Here is a 13,925-nt window from a genome sequence, read left to right on the forward strand (position 1 = left end):
AGCAAGAATATCCAGTTTCATTAGAATTAATGGCAGTTAAAAAGTCAGCGGGTGTATTAAACTCCGTGCTTCAGGGTGCAGGAAACACTTCAGTTGTTAGACCCAGCTGGAGTGGGGAGAAGGAGGGTGGAGAGCCATCTCCACCTCTGACCTCTCTCCGGTCTCCATCAGAGGTTCATGCAGCAGAAGGATGACATAAGGTGGGCAGATGGCTGATGTGTCTCACTTTGGTGTTCCCTATATTTGGACACAGAGCCAGAGCTGAGCCGTGCAGCTGTGCTCACCTTGTCAGTGCTGCTGGGTGCTTGCCCTTCCAGTGCAGGAGCCATCCTCCCATGTGCAGGGAGGATGGAAGGAGATGCCTCTTCCCAAGCTGCATGAGAACTTGCCTCTGCATGGAGGTCAGAGATGACACATCACCCTCATGCCCACAGTGTGGTGAGAGATGTCTGTGTTCAGTTTTGGGATGGCTGTACTGCTAATGAAGCCTCTGGTTGGTGTCTCAAAGTAGAGAAGGGTGGTACTTTCCCATCAGCAACCCGTCCTGTGCAAGCAGAGTGGTGCTCACACCAAGACAGTTTCACTCCAATAGCCCCAGGGTCTCTGTTTTCACTCTTTCTGTAGCAAACCTGGAAGTCCTAATAAGCCTGGGAAGCTACTAGGAAAAAAATGGTGACAGCTTTCTGAGGTGCTGGAGAGGACCTGAATACAAATTAAAGCTCCCAGCTACAATTCTAATTTGAGCTTAGACAAATCAGTTAGCCTTCTAGTGCTTTTCTATCTTATAAATAGGATCATTGACTCCTCTTTTCCATTCCTTTTCCCTCTTCTCTATTTGCAGTGATCACTTCAGGGCAGGCTCTATTTCCTTCCATAGGTACAAACGTTCTCCAGCTCAAGGTGCTGCTGAAACCCTGCTGCATATAAATGACATGGAACCTGCAAAGATGAAGAACCCTTTCCCTACCTGGAGCAGCAGCAAGGAGATGGAAAAAGCCAAAAGACTGTTACCTCTGTTCATTTCTTAGGGAGCAAGTAAGATACCTGGGGTCTGAGTCTACTCATAAATGGAAACCAGAACTGTGCAGTCCCAAGCTGGAGGCTCAGGTATGTGCAGGAAGAAAGTCTTGCTGAAGATGATGAGTGGTGTGTGGGCCTGTGGCCTCGTCCTCTGGTGCATTTTTCTGTGACATCTACAGGAAACATCTATCCTCACATATACATCTGGGATGAGGAAGAGGAAGGAGAAATGAAACATTGGGGCATCCACCTCTGTCCCAGAGCTGGGCATTTCAAATATGGAAACAGTATTGCATAAGGTAGTCATGCTAGAAAAGGGCTGTGTGTTGTTTAGAGCTGAATATTGCAACTATTCAGGCTTGATCCCACATTTCTCAGAGCTAGTAACAAAGCTTGTGCTGGCTTCAGTACTGCTGGAAATCAGACCACTTGGCCAAGGCAGTCGCACCTTGATAGGTACATAGCTAATAAGAACTGGTAGGACCTCACCATCCCATAACAGCTGAGCATGATTTAACAAGGATTACCTCAGGGTAGTCTCTGTAGTTGCGGAACAAGCTCTCAAGTTAGTAGAAACAGGGTGATGGAGGAAAGGATTTAATCATATTTGCCTTCTGAGTGCTTATGCTACATCCAATACCTGCAGCAAAGTTCAAAAAAAGAAACAACAGAGAGCAGTCTTTGCAATTGCTTTGCATGTATCTAATTATGGAAATGGAAACCCATGGCTTTAGAGGTACAGACAAGAAGATCTTTTGAGCATTTAAGGCTGTTGGAAGCCTTAGGAAGAGCCAAGGAAAGACCAGTTCAAGCAAGTCTGCTGTGCTTCTCTCAATCCCAAGAGTAGAACTTGGGCATAAGAGGGAGAGCAGGACATAAAGCAAAACAAGTAAAAGGGCTGCTTACCTTCTCACTGTTTATGTTCTGAGCACTACAGAAGGAAAACCACTGGATCTTCCCCTCCCTCCATTCCTCCATCTAGCTGGGTGGTGCAGGGGAGAAACCTACATAAGACAAGAACCTGAAATTTGAAGTGTTGTTGTGTTGTTCATCAAATGTGTCACAGTAGAAAAAGGTTGCTCTACCTCAGCCTTCTCAGGGTAGGCACCTGTCTACAGCTTATCTGCAATGAGAGCTTAAGCTGCTTTCAAGTGCCCATGGCTTCAGAGGGCCATCTCATCAATGGAGACCTGAAGCATGACAGTTATGCTGTGGTTTCATCCCCAAGGAACACTGTAGCACCTCTGCACTTCCCTCACCCCCGGGCGTCCTCAAGAGAAAAAACAAGTTTGGTGTTCACGTCTCTGCAGAACAGAGAAATGGGATTCCAAGTCCTGTGACAGAGGGAAGGCAAGTGGAAGGCACTGACTGGGAGAAGTACCTGGGTGTTTCATTAGTGTGATGAGCCAACAAAAGCAGTTCCCATGTGAAAAATCTAACATCAGGTGACCACCTTGTAGAAATGAGATGAGGGCTGTGCACCAGCTTATGGCAGCACAGCAGCCTTCTTGTGAGCTGCAGATGGAGGTAGAAAGGTCAACACTACCTAGGGAAGGTGGTTCTTCACGGATGTGTAGTTTGGTTGGAAATCCCTGTCACAGGGCACTGTGGATGCTAAATCAAAGAATCATAGAAAGTCCTGAGTTGTAAGGGACCCACAAGGATCATTGAGTCCAGTTGCTATCCCTGCACAGGACAACTCTGCAGTTCACACCATGTGTCTGAGGGCATTGTCCAGTCTCTTCTTGAATACTATCAGGCTTGGGGCTGTGACACCTCCCTGGGGAGCCTGTTCCAGTGCTCCACCACCCTCTGGGTAAAGAACCTTTTCCTAATGTCCAGCCTAAACCTCTCCTGGCACATCTTCCTGCCATTCCCTTGGGTTCTGTCACTGGTTGCCAGAGAGAAGAGATTGGCACCTACCCTTCCTCCTCCCCTTGTGAGGAAGCTGTAGAATGTGAACAGGTCTCTTCTTCTCCAGGCTGAACAAACCAATTGATTTAGCTGCTCATCATATGGATTCCTCTCCAAACTCTTCACCAACTTTGTGGCCCACTTCTATACACTCTGCAGTACCTTCATATATTTTTTATACTGTGGTGCCCAGAACCTCACACAGTGCTCCAGGTGAGGCCAAACCAGTGCAGAGCAGAGCGGGACAATCACCTCCCTCGCCCGGCTGGCAATGCTGTGCTTGATGCACCCTGGGCACGGTTGCCCTCTCAGCTGCCAGGGCACACTGTTGGCTCATGTTTAACTTGCTGTTGACCACAACCCCCAGATCTCTCTCTGCAGAGCTGCTTTCCAGCATCTTGTCCCCTAGTCTGTAGGTACAGCTAGGGTTGCGTGTCCCAGGTTCAAAATCCAGCACTTCCATTGTTGAGCTTCAGGCGGTTGGTGATTGCCCAGTTCTCCAATTTGTCTGGATCCCTCTGCAGGCCCTCTCTGCCCTAAAGAGTGTCAAAAGCTCCTCCCAATTTTGTGTCATCAGTGAACTTACTAAGTATTCCCTCAGGTCCTGAGTCTAAGTCATTTATGCAGACATTGAAGAGTGCTGGCCCTAAGATGGATCCCTGTGGAAACCCACTAGTGACTGATCACCAGCCCAACATAACCCCATTTACTAGAACCCTTTGAGCCTGGCCCGTCAGCCAATTGCTCACCCACTGTATTGTATATTTATCCATCTGTGTGCCAGACATCTTGTTCAGGAGAATACTGTGAGAGACAGTATCAAAGGCTTTACTGAAATCTGAAAAGATCACATTGACAGGTTTTGCTTTGGTCAACTAGGTGGGTAACCTTGTTGTAGAATGAAATTAAATTTGTTAAGCAGCACTTTCACCTCATGAACCCATGATGGCTGGGACCAATGGCTGCACTGTTGTTCAGATGTTTTTCCTTAACTCCCAGAACGATCTTCTCCATGATTTTGCCAGGAACAAAAGTGAGGCTGACAGGCCTGTACGTGCCAGGGTCATCTCCATTGCCCTTCTTGTAGATTGGGACATTTGCCAGCTTTCAGTCATCTGGAACTTCTCCAAGATTCCCAGGAGTGTTGAAACATCATGGAGAGAGGTCTTGCTATCACATCAGCCAGCTCTTTAAGCACCCTTGGATGAATCTCATCAGGTCCCATCAGCTTGTAGGGATCTAGCTGGAGTAGCAATTCCCATACAAGTTCTAGATTGATTGGGAGTATATCGTTCTCACAGCCATGGTTTTCTAAGCCAAGGTTATGGGGGCCGCCAAGTCCATCTGGTGTTGAAGACCAAGCCAAAGAAAGCATTAAACATCTCAGCTTTGTCTATGTCCCTGTTAATAAAGTGACCATGCTAATCAAGTAACGGGCCAATGTTATTTCTAGTTTGCCTTTTGCCATTTATATATTTTAAAGGGCCTTTTTTATTGTCCTTCACAGTACCAGCCAGCTTCAATTCTAACTGAGCTTTGGTAGCGCAAATTTCCTCCCTACAGTGGTGAGCAGCATCTCTCTAGTCCTCCCACGTCGCCTGACCTTTCTTCCACTGACCATGTAATTTCTTTTTTTTTTTTTTTCTGTATTTCAAGAAGAAGATCCCTGCTCATCCAAGCTGGCTTTTTCCCTTACCTGCTAGATTTTTGGCATTTTGGAATGCCTGTTCCTGTGCTTTTAGTAGGTGGTACTTGAAAAATGAACAGCACTGGTGGACCTCAACACCTTCAAAAGCTTCTTCCCAGGGAAACTTACTGTCATATCTAGTGTTAAGGACTTGCTGGCAGTTTTTGTCCCATTAGCAAAGAATTTGAGCCTCACTGCTTTGTGGTCACTGTGGCCAAGGGAGCCACCAGTCACCACTTCTCCCATGAGACCCTTTCTGTTAGTGAGAATCAAATCTGGGAGGGCACCTTTCCTGGTTGATTCCCTTAGTACCTGCACCAAGAAGATATCATCCAGATGCTTTAGGAATCTTCTGGACCTGTTGGTGCCAGCTGTGTGATATTCCTAGTTGACATCTGGCAAGTTGAAGTCCACCATAAGGACAAGGGCAGATGACTTGGAGAATTCACTTAGTTCCTTAAAGAATAACTCATCAGTGTTGTCATCCTGGCTGGGTGGCTTATAGTAGACACCCATGACAACATCAGTTTTATTTGTCTGACCCTTAATCCTTACACAGAGGCTCTCAACTTTGCTATCACCAATGGCCAGCTCCATGCAATCCAGCCCCTCTGCTACATACAGTGCCTCCTACCCTGCCTGTCCCTTCTGAATAGCCTGTAGCCATTCATCATGTTAACATGGGCTCAAGGGGATACTGAAGAAGTGCAGAGAGGAGAAATCCACTGAGGATTTCTAAATGCACAGAAGCCAATCCCAGCTCAAGAAAACTCTAAGCCATTAATTGGAAGAAGCATGTTGAGAAGAGATGGGGAGTATCACATATGCCTGTCTTCCTCCCATACTACTTTGTCTTCCATCAGAGACATTCACTAGGCTAGACAGACCTGTGGTCTAATTCAGCAGCGCTTTCTGGGGTGTGATGGGCATGCAAGGGACCTTGCTCTCCAACACCTCCCCATCCTTCTGGAACAGCAACAACAGCAAAAGAACCCTTGTTCTTATCTGCTGTGCTTCGAGGGGATGTAGTTCTTACCTAGAGCAGCCTGACCTCTATACTCTGAGAGTCTAGAAGGCACTTTAGTGACACAAACATATCTCCCACAATGTCCTGTGAAAGGCATATGGGCATGTGGTGAGCAAGTGCAACAACCTCTGTAGCCACCAAGGTCACATGTCAACCTTCCTGCAGCTCGTAAGTGTGCACTTGGTGCTTCAGCAAGAGAGACTGCAGTGCCACCACAGCATGCTGGTCATAGCCTGCTTTTCAGTGTTTTTCTTTAACAATTGCCAGCATCCACTCTTTATTTGTTTAATGTGGCAATTTCCCTTTCTCCTAGGGAGGAATAGAAGAGCCCTGTTCTCCTGTGTCTGGATAACCTGGATGTGTGTCCAATCAAACATGACTGCATGATGTAGTATGGTACAGACTACATCCATGTGCATCTGTGCTAATTTTCTGGTACTAGATGAGATTGGACATGGCACTTAGTGCCATGATCTAGTAAACGGACTAGAGTTGGACCAAGGGTTGGACTCAATGATCTCTGAGGTCTTTTCCAACCCAGTCGATTCTGTGATTCTGTGATTAGGAATGACGCATACCAGGACACAGACAAAAATTCACGCAGAGACAGAGATCTTATTCAGGAAGGAGCGCAGAGCCTGGCCAAGCAGAGAGGTGACCTAGGCCTAGGCTTAGACTGCCTTCTTTATTCACCATTGACGATTTATAGGATTTACAGATACAGGCCTGGACTAAGATGTTTACAAAAAGGTGTTTTTCCACTAATTGTTATTAAGAACACACTAAACTCATGTGATATTTGTCTCACTTGTTTTTCCACTCATTCACAGACCAGGCCCAAGGACATTCACACATCCCATGCACTTGGGGGCGGTTATCCAGCCCAGGATACCATTCTCACGAGTCTGGGCTACAACTTTTACAGTTACGAGAAACGTACTTCAAAGTAAACTGTCCAAGGCCCTTTATATATTATTATGTTAGTATTATGTCTTTGATCGCCCCGATGGTCATGTTAGTATTGATCTTCCTTTATCATCCACGTGGCTGGAATCGCACATCTTGCTTTCCAACAACTAAAGTACTAATTCTTATCACACCATGGTATTTTTTCCGGAGGGCCACTGGAAGCCCCATAGACTTTGCCATGTTAGAGTACTATGACCACTAGGCCTGGAATTGAATTCATTTTGCTCAGATTTTACATCAGCTTCACATGGAAAAGGAATGAATATTTGTTTCTTACGAACAGTTAATTGTTCAGAGTGCTAGACTTGAGATGCCACTTGATCTCTGTTACAAAATACACTACTGTTATTAGCAACCACTTAAAATAAACTTCCAACATTTTAAAATTGCTATTAATTCCTTATTGGAACACATCACATCTTCATTTTGGGTCACCAGTCTCTTTAAACAAACCAAATAGCCACCTATGTAACACACAGTTGTGCTGGGTCAGCCAAGATAGGGTTAATGTCCACAGGTAGCTGGGGGGATGACACAACCAGGACAGCTGACCCAAAGCTATTCAAAGGGGTATTCCATACCATAGAAGGTCATGCTCAGTTATAAAAGAGGGGTTGTCTGGGGGGAGGCCTCTTCCTTTCTCACTGCTCAGAGTGGGGCTGTCTGGAATGCTCTCAGTTCTCTCTGCAAGGTGGGCATTTTTCATTAATAAAATGAAGGGATGGCTGTGTTGACATGCAGCTCCCTGGCCACTGTGTGGGCACACAGGCCAAGGTCATGTGGTAAAGTCATCACCTTTGCAGTCTTCTAGAGCTCTTCACATAAAACCAAGCCTCAGGAGGCCTTTAGCTTGCTCAGGGTCATCCTGACTTGCCCCAGCACAGCATTTCTGGAGTATTTGTCAAACCGGTGAACCTGTGGGAGTGAGGGAAACAGTGTGTCCATGGGGTGAGGTGGAGGATGGAGCTGTGCTACAAATGCATCCACATAGACCACAGCTGAACCTCATTCAAGGGAATCTACCTGCCTTTATGGCCTGTTTTCATGTGTTTCCATTCTCACCCATGGGCTTTTGGGAGACTCAGGATTGGGCTTCATGATAGCAAAGAAGGCCTGTTCCGAGGAGTAAAAATCAGATGCTTTCTTTCAGTTACATCACCTGAAAAAACTCTTCTGATATGCTTCCATCTCTGATAATGCCCTACTGCTCTTGGATGTCTGCCTACTGGAACATTAAGGAGCATTACCTCACCCTGTCCTCTTTCTCAGACCAGCTTGAACAGGATGTGTGAAGTCCGTGGCCCCTCTGATCTTGTTGGGTCCTACCCTTCCTCTTCACGAGGTTTGCTTCTTTCCAGGCTGGCTGGAGGAGCAGGTGGGTGCTGTAATCCCTTTGCAGAAGGGCATGTCCTCTGCCAGCTGCCCACTCTTGCTTCATGGCAGCCTAGGGCTGTCACTGCATGTACTCACACATGGCTTCAGTCCCCTCTTTGTGTGTCTCCCTCCACAGCTGTTTCTTCAGCATGTGACTTTCCAGCATGCAGCCATTTCCCATGTCTGGTCTAATCTCGCTGGTTTTACAGCTTGCTACCGCAGGAAAACTTACTGGCCAAACCAAAGGAGCTTTCAAGTAATGTGCAACTAGACACTTGTCAAGGAACATAAGATCTTTAGCAACATGTGGGAATCACCATTCAGGTTCAGATCTACAAGTCCACTGATGTCTATTGAAATAGCAATTGCTGGCTGTTCCTGGGGGGGAGGAAAACCTGCCAGAGACCATTGAAGGATTACATGCCCCCAAGAAAGTAATCTGTCTCTGATGGGCTACATCTCTAGCTAACACAGCAAGATCTGTGAGTTTGTACCAACTCCACAGTACTGGTTTGTCTTTATACTGCTGCTAGTGCAGCTCCAGACTTCTGGGTGATCCACTTCCCTCTGCCTACAGCTGAGCTCTGGGGCACCATGGTACAGCGTGGCAAGGGGTTGAAAGTACAAAGATTTCAGTTTAATGACCTTTCTTACTGCTTGTTGGTGGTGTCTGGAGACCATTCACAGGGAACAGTTGGTTGGAAAATGACCTGTCTGTTGTGGATTCCACCAGTAATGTCCTCACCTCTGTGTCCTCAGCACACATTTCAAATACATCCCAGTCTAGAGGATATCTCACAGCTATCTGTTGCCAAGGCATGGTGTACATTTAAAATCCCTGGGCATTCACAGGTACATCTGCAGAGTTACATCTGCAGCTAGACCCAGACTAGCTCTAAATGAGGCAAGTCAGAAGCAACCAAGAGAGAGTAACAAAGAGATAGGAAAAAGATGCTAACGGGAGTTGGAGGCTGCTGCTTCTTCTCCATTAGAGCTAACTCTTCTCTCCCTGCACTGAATGATATCCCTCAGCTCACTCCATTACCCCAGGCCTCTGTTTCTGTGACGCATCCTACTGCAGGACCATGCATCCAGGCACATTTCCACAGGGAATGCTTGTGGCAAAGGACACAGAGCACCAGGAAACACAGATTTCGGGGAAATAAAATCTCCCCCTACATCAATACTGCAGAGCCCAAAAATAAAATGCCCCCAAAACTGGTAGGTCAACCCTCTGAAAGCTAAAGTGTCTTAGGGGTTTCAGGCTTTCTGATCCTTCTGGCTGCTGATGATAGTAATTAGCAATTTCAATCTTATTTGTATAGCCAAAGGGCTCCCAGCTGGCTATACCTGGAGAGGACCTGGTGACTAACCCTCTGTATGGTCCTCAGACGAGTAAGAGAAGGAGACATCTCCAGAAGTCATCACACATTCCTTCTCTGGTCAAGGCACCCTTCTTTATGTCTACTGAGCTAGCAACCCATCTCACACCCAGCTTCAGGGTGCTCTTCTCCACCTTGGTATCCTCCAGGGAGCAGACAAAGTGGTCCCCAAAGGCTGGCCTGCTGCAGTTCTTCACCACCCGGCTTTGCCACTGAAGTCTGGGGATGTGGGATGGGACCTGTCTCAGCAGCTGGACCTGGGCAGTGGACTCAGCGTATCCACAGCTAGGCAGCCCTCAAGCCTCAAGGCCAGTCAAAAGCAGCTTACATTGCTCTCTGCAGTAGAGAAGGGAGAACTTCAGTGTTCCCCAGGAGTAGGGCAGAAGACCCAAATCACTGCTCATGCCACTGAGGTACTTGGTCCTGCTGAAGGAGGAGATGAGGCAGGAGCACAGCTTGTGCAGCTCAGTTTGTAATATCTCCACCTAAGAAAGATGAGGACAAGAAGAAAAGAGATATATGGGTCTTTTTATAATCTGGCAGTGTTGAACTTCCCTCCTGTTTGTACAATGGTAGGAAGAGAAGGAGGTGTGGTTAAACCTGGTGATTTTGCAGTAGAGCCGGAAGACCCATGTGGTCTTGTGTGGAACCTGCAGCATGCCGCGTACTCACCTCTCCTGGCAGGTAGGCTGAATGGGATAGTGCAAGCATCTAGTCCCAGTTCAGACAGTGGGGAAGAAAGAGTTGGAAAGAGCCTGGTCTCTCTCGGGAGCTGCATGTAAGCTCAGGCTGAACAGTGAGTGAAATGCACAGCAGAGCCCAACAGCTGTGCTGCAACAGGAAGAGCAAGTACACCAAAGCAGCTGCTTTCCTTGCCCTCCATCATGCAGGATAGGCTCTCTTTCAGCCTTTTTTCCCCTTCTCACAGCGCTTTTCTTTCTGGTGTTGGATCTTCTCTTAATTAAAGAGAAGCAGCTGCAACTCTCTAACAGCCATTCTGTACTTAGCAGCTGCCAGGAGTATTTTGGTGCTGGCTCCTCTCTCCTGTTGCTGAACCAGCTCTTCCTGCACCGCGGCGGTGCACAGAAGAGCTGTCTGCTTGGGCTTCTTCCTCTCGCAGTGGGCCCTGGCCCCCAGGAACTTCTTTTACTGGAAACCATGTGCAGTAGCAGAGACGCACGCTGGAGGTGTAGAAGAAACTGGGTGTCTTCAGTCATGGGCAGGGCAGGAGATGTGGAAGGTTTGCAGTTGCTTTTTTTTTTTCAGTAAAAATGTAAGAGATGGATAAAGGAGAAGCAAGTAGACGTCAAACTTTCAATCAAGTGAGAGGAGAGTTTTTGCAACAGTCTCCCCAGAAATTGCTCTGCCAGTGTTTTCACTTTCATCAGCAACAGACATTATAAGCTCTGGAACTCTCCTTAATGCATCTGGAAACAGGAGCAAAAGTCCCTGCCACACACCCTGATGCTGTGTTTTGCTTGCAACCTGAAGAGCTGAAGCATCCCAGCAGTCCTATTTACAAGGGGTCAAAATCTGAATTTGCCTTCCAGAACTTATCCAAGTTACTTATAGTACCCTCCAGAAGATAGAAGGGCAATGGAGGATGGGAACTGAGTGCACATGTGCTGTTGGTGGGCTGCAATACCTGTAAAATCATGGCAGTGGGGCTGGCTGCTGACCTGATCCGTCAGTGCTTTGCTCTCTGCTTTGCTGTTGAGTATCTCTGTGACTGCGCAGTCCTGTCAGGGAAACAGAGACAAGTTCATGTGTGTCCCTGGTGCACACATGGCCCTTTTACCACATGTGAAGAGTTTAAGTGGAAGAGCAATATTTTATTTTATATAGCATATATTCTATTCTACTTTACTTCTTCCTCCATTCCCTTCAGCTGGAGGGTCTCTCTGTATGTTTTCTTGCCACAGGTTTTTGGGTCTTGTTTTCTATGAACTGTCAGTCAGTCCATCACTTAACCCTGTGGGGTTCCTGAACATTAGGACAGCTCTTGAATTTGCCCTAGCATCAATGTACTTGTCTTGATATCTGCATTGCTTTGCTTAGCAGCATCATGCAGAAGAGGTGGCATTTTCTTCCCACAAATGCCATTCTCTGCCTTTATCCTAACCCAGCCTTTGCTGTGGCATCTCTTTTCTATGGGAATAAAGATGAGTAAGTGCCATCCAGCTTGTAAATGATGAAATTTGGAGATGATGATGATAGTCTTGAAGCAGGATTTTTATTCGGTAGTTTAAGTGGCAGACTTTAGAGAGCCCAGAGTTTAAAAACTCCTGAGAGTGTCTCTGGAAAACAGAACATTAAGATAGAGCACCCCCAAAATTAGTGCAGTGGATGAAGGCATTGCTATCACATAGTCTTACATTTGCTTTAATTTGTGCGTAGCCCTGTCCTGGAGGGAAGGTTTAGTTCAGCTGGGAAAGATCCCAGTTCAGTAGGATTCAGTTTCTTCCCCCAAAACTTTAGCCATGGATAGGAGAACAGTGGAACTTGTGGCCTCATTCAACCTCTCTTCCTGCAGGGACAGTGTTGTCACCAGCAAGACCTTGTTAGTGGGACTTGCTGAATGTTCCATTGTTAACATTGCCATCATGCAGGTGCTGGCACTTATCACTTAGTGTGAATACCATATGGTTTAGACTTTCTGAAATAGCCTTGTGACTTGCTTACTATAAAAATACATCTTGGAGCAGTCTAGCAAGCTGTGCTCAGATGGCACTCGGGCCTGATGCTTCTAGACAAGAGAAGTGGGGTGAGCCATGGTTACAGTTTGTGACCTTGCACAGCTGGGAAGTTAAGCAGAGGAAGAAGCAGGTGGGAGAAATAGGGTGGGGATTTTGTTGTTGTTTGTTGGTTGGTTTGTCTTTATCTATCATCTATCTATCATCTATCTATCTATCTGTCTATCTATCTATCTATCTATCTATCTCTCTACCTATCTATCTATCTATTTATTTTTTCTTTTGTAAAAGCCACCTGAGCAGAGTGGGGTTGCTGAGGCTGGGTAACAGGAGGCTAAGAAGAACTGCAGATAGCAAGGAAGAGTTGGTCAGCCTGGCATGACCTGGGACATGAGATAACAGCTAGACTGGAGAGGATAGAGGAAGCCATGCTTATGTGTCTGGCCTAGTGAAGGAGCAACTGGCTTGTAGCAAGGCTACAATGACTACATGGGCAGTATGTGCTTGTGTGATCCTGTAATGTGTGCTTTGTTTCTTTCCCTTGAAAGTAACAGCCAGGAGAGGTGACCTGCCCTAGTTTCCCACTTCTTGTCTACTTGCACACAGAGACAACTTCATTTTAACAAAAGGAGCCTGCTCCCTTAACTGTCTTGAATCAAGTAATGGAGATCTTGGACATGCAGCTTGCCACAGAGTGACTATGACAGAAATGGTGGCAGCTGGAAATATAAAAGCTGAGGACATTGCTCATCTGTTTTTGGTCCAGGGTGGAAGATGCTTGTTGAGATGAAAGGATAGGAGAAACACAGGCTGCCAGTGGCTGCCGAGCAATGTTGCCTAATACCTACTTATTGCAGTCCTGTTGTATTTTTGTTGCTGATGCATCTGGAAAGTTACTATGGTCAGGGCCCGCAGGAGTAAGAAGCTGGCTAATGCCAAGATTCCTTACTTCCAAGTACTGGAAAAGGGCATCTGTAAGCTGTGCAAGTTGAGTACGAAAGAGTTCTTCTGCATCATGTTTTGTTCATCTGAGAGAGAGAGAAGGGCTCAGCATTGCTCATATTGCTTCTCCATGCTGTACAAGACAAGCAGGAAAAGGTCTATATACATACAGGAACTGCAGCTTACACCCATACATACAGAATTAGTCTCATTGTCATCATAGGGATTTGTCAGTAATGTTATTTGCCTGTACTCATAGGATCAGTCCCACATTGTCACAGATCTGTTCTCTTCATTGCCACACAGACAGACATCTGCTGGATTGCCTTGCTTTTGTCCAGAGCAATTCACAAAGCAGCTTATGGTCTTCCCAGATGAAAGGCTGCTAGAAATTTGATGTATCAGTGATTTTCCCACAAATATTTTTTTCAGCCTGCTTCGTTGCCCTCCATATATCACTGCTTCACAACTGCTGGTTGCCTTCTTGTTACTTGCCCTTCTGCTTATTGCCGTCTGACAGCAGATGCTTGGGGACAGTATAAGGCTGGCGTAAGCACTCACTGATACTTTCCCCCATAACGTTCCTTCAGCCTCCTGCACTATGCAGCTAAGGGCCTTCCTTACTTCTGGTAATCCTCAGGGGATTTTTTAATCTCCATTTATTAATCAAATTTATTTTTAAAGCTGTGTCAGATCACAGAATCACAGAATGTCAGGGATTGGAAGGGACCTCAAAAGATCATCTAGTCCAATCCTCCTGCCAGAGCAGAAACACTTAGATGAGGTTACACAGGAAGGTGTCCAGGTGGGTTTTGAATGGCTACAGAATAGGAGACTCCACAACCCCCATGGGCAGCCTGTTCCAGTGTTCTGTCACCCTCACTGAGAAGAAGTGCATTTAAGTGGATTTAAGTGGA

General features: G+C 46.4%; 1 pseudogene; it reads right to left on the reverse strand.

The window, feature by feature from the left end:
* Positions 1-1,057: 1,057 nt before the first annotated feature.
* On the reverse strand, positions 1,058-13,083 carry LOC102094790 (synaptotagmin-2-like; annotated as a pseudogene).
* Between the last annotated feature and the right edge of the window lie 842 nt (positions 13,084-13,925).

Source organism: Columba livia, chromosome 5 (genome assembly GCF_036013475.1).
Source record: "Columba livia isolate bColLiv1 breed racing homer chromosome 5, bColLiv1.pat.W.v2, whole genome shotgun sequence".
Lineage (NCBI taxonomy): Eukaryota > Metazoa > Chordata > Aves > Columbiformes > Columbidae > Columba > Columba livia.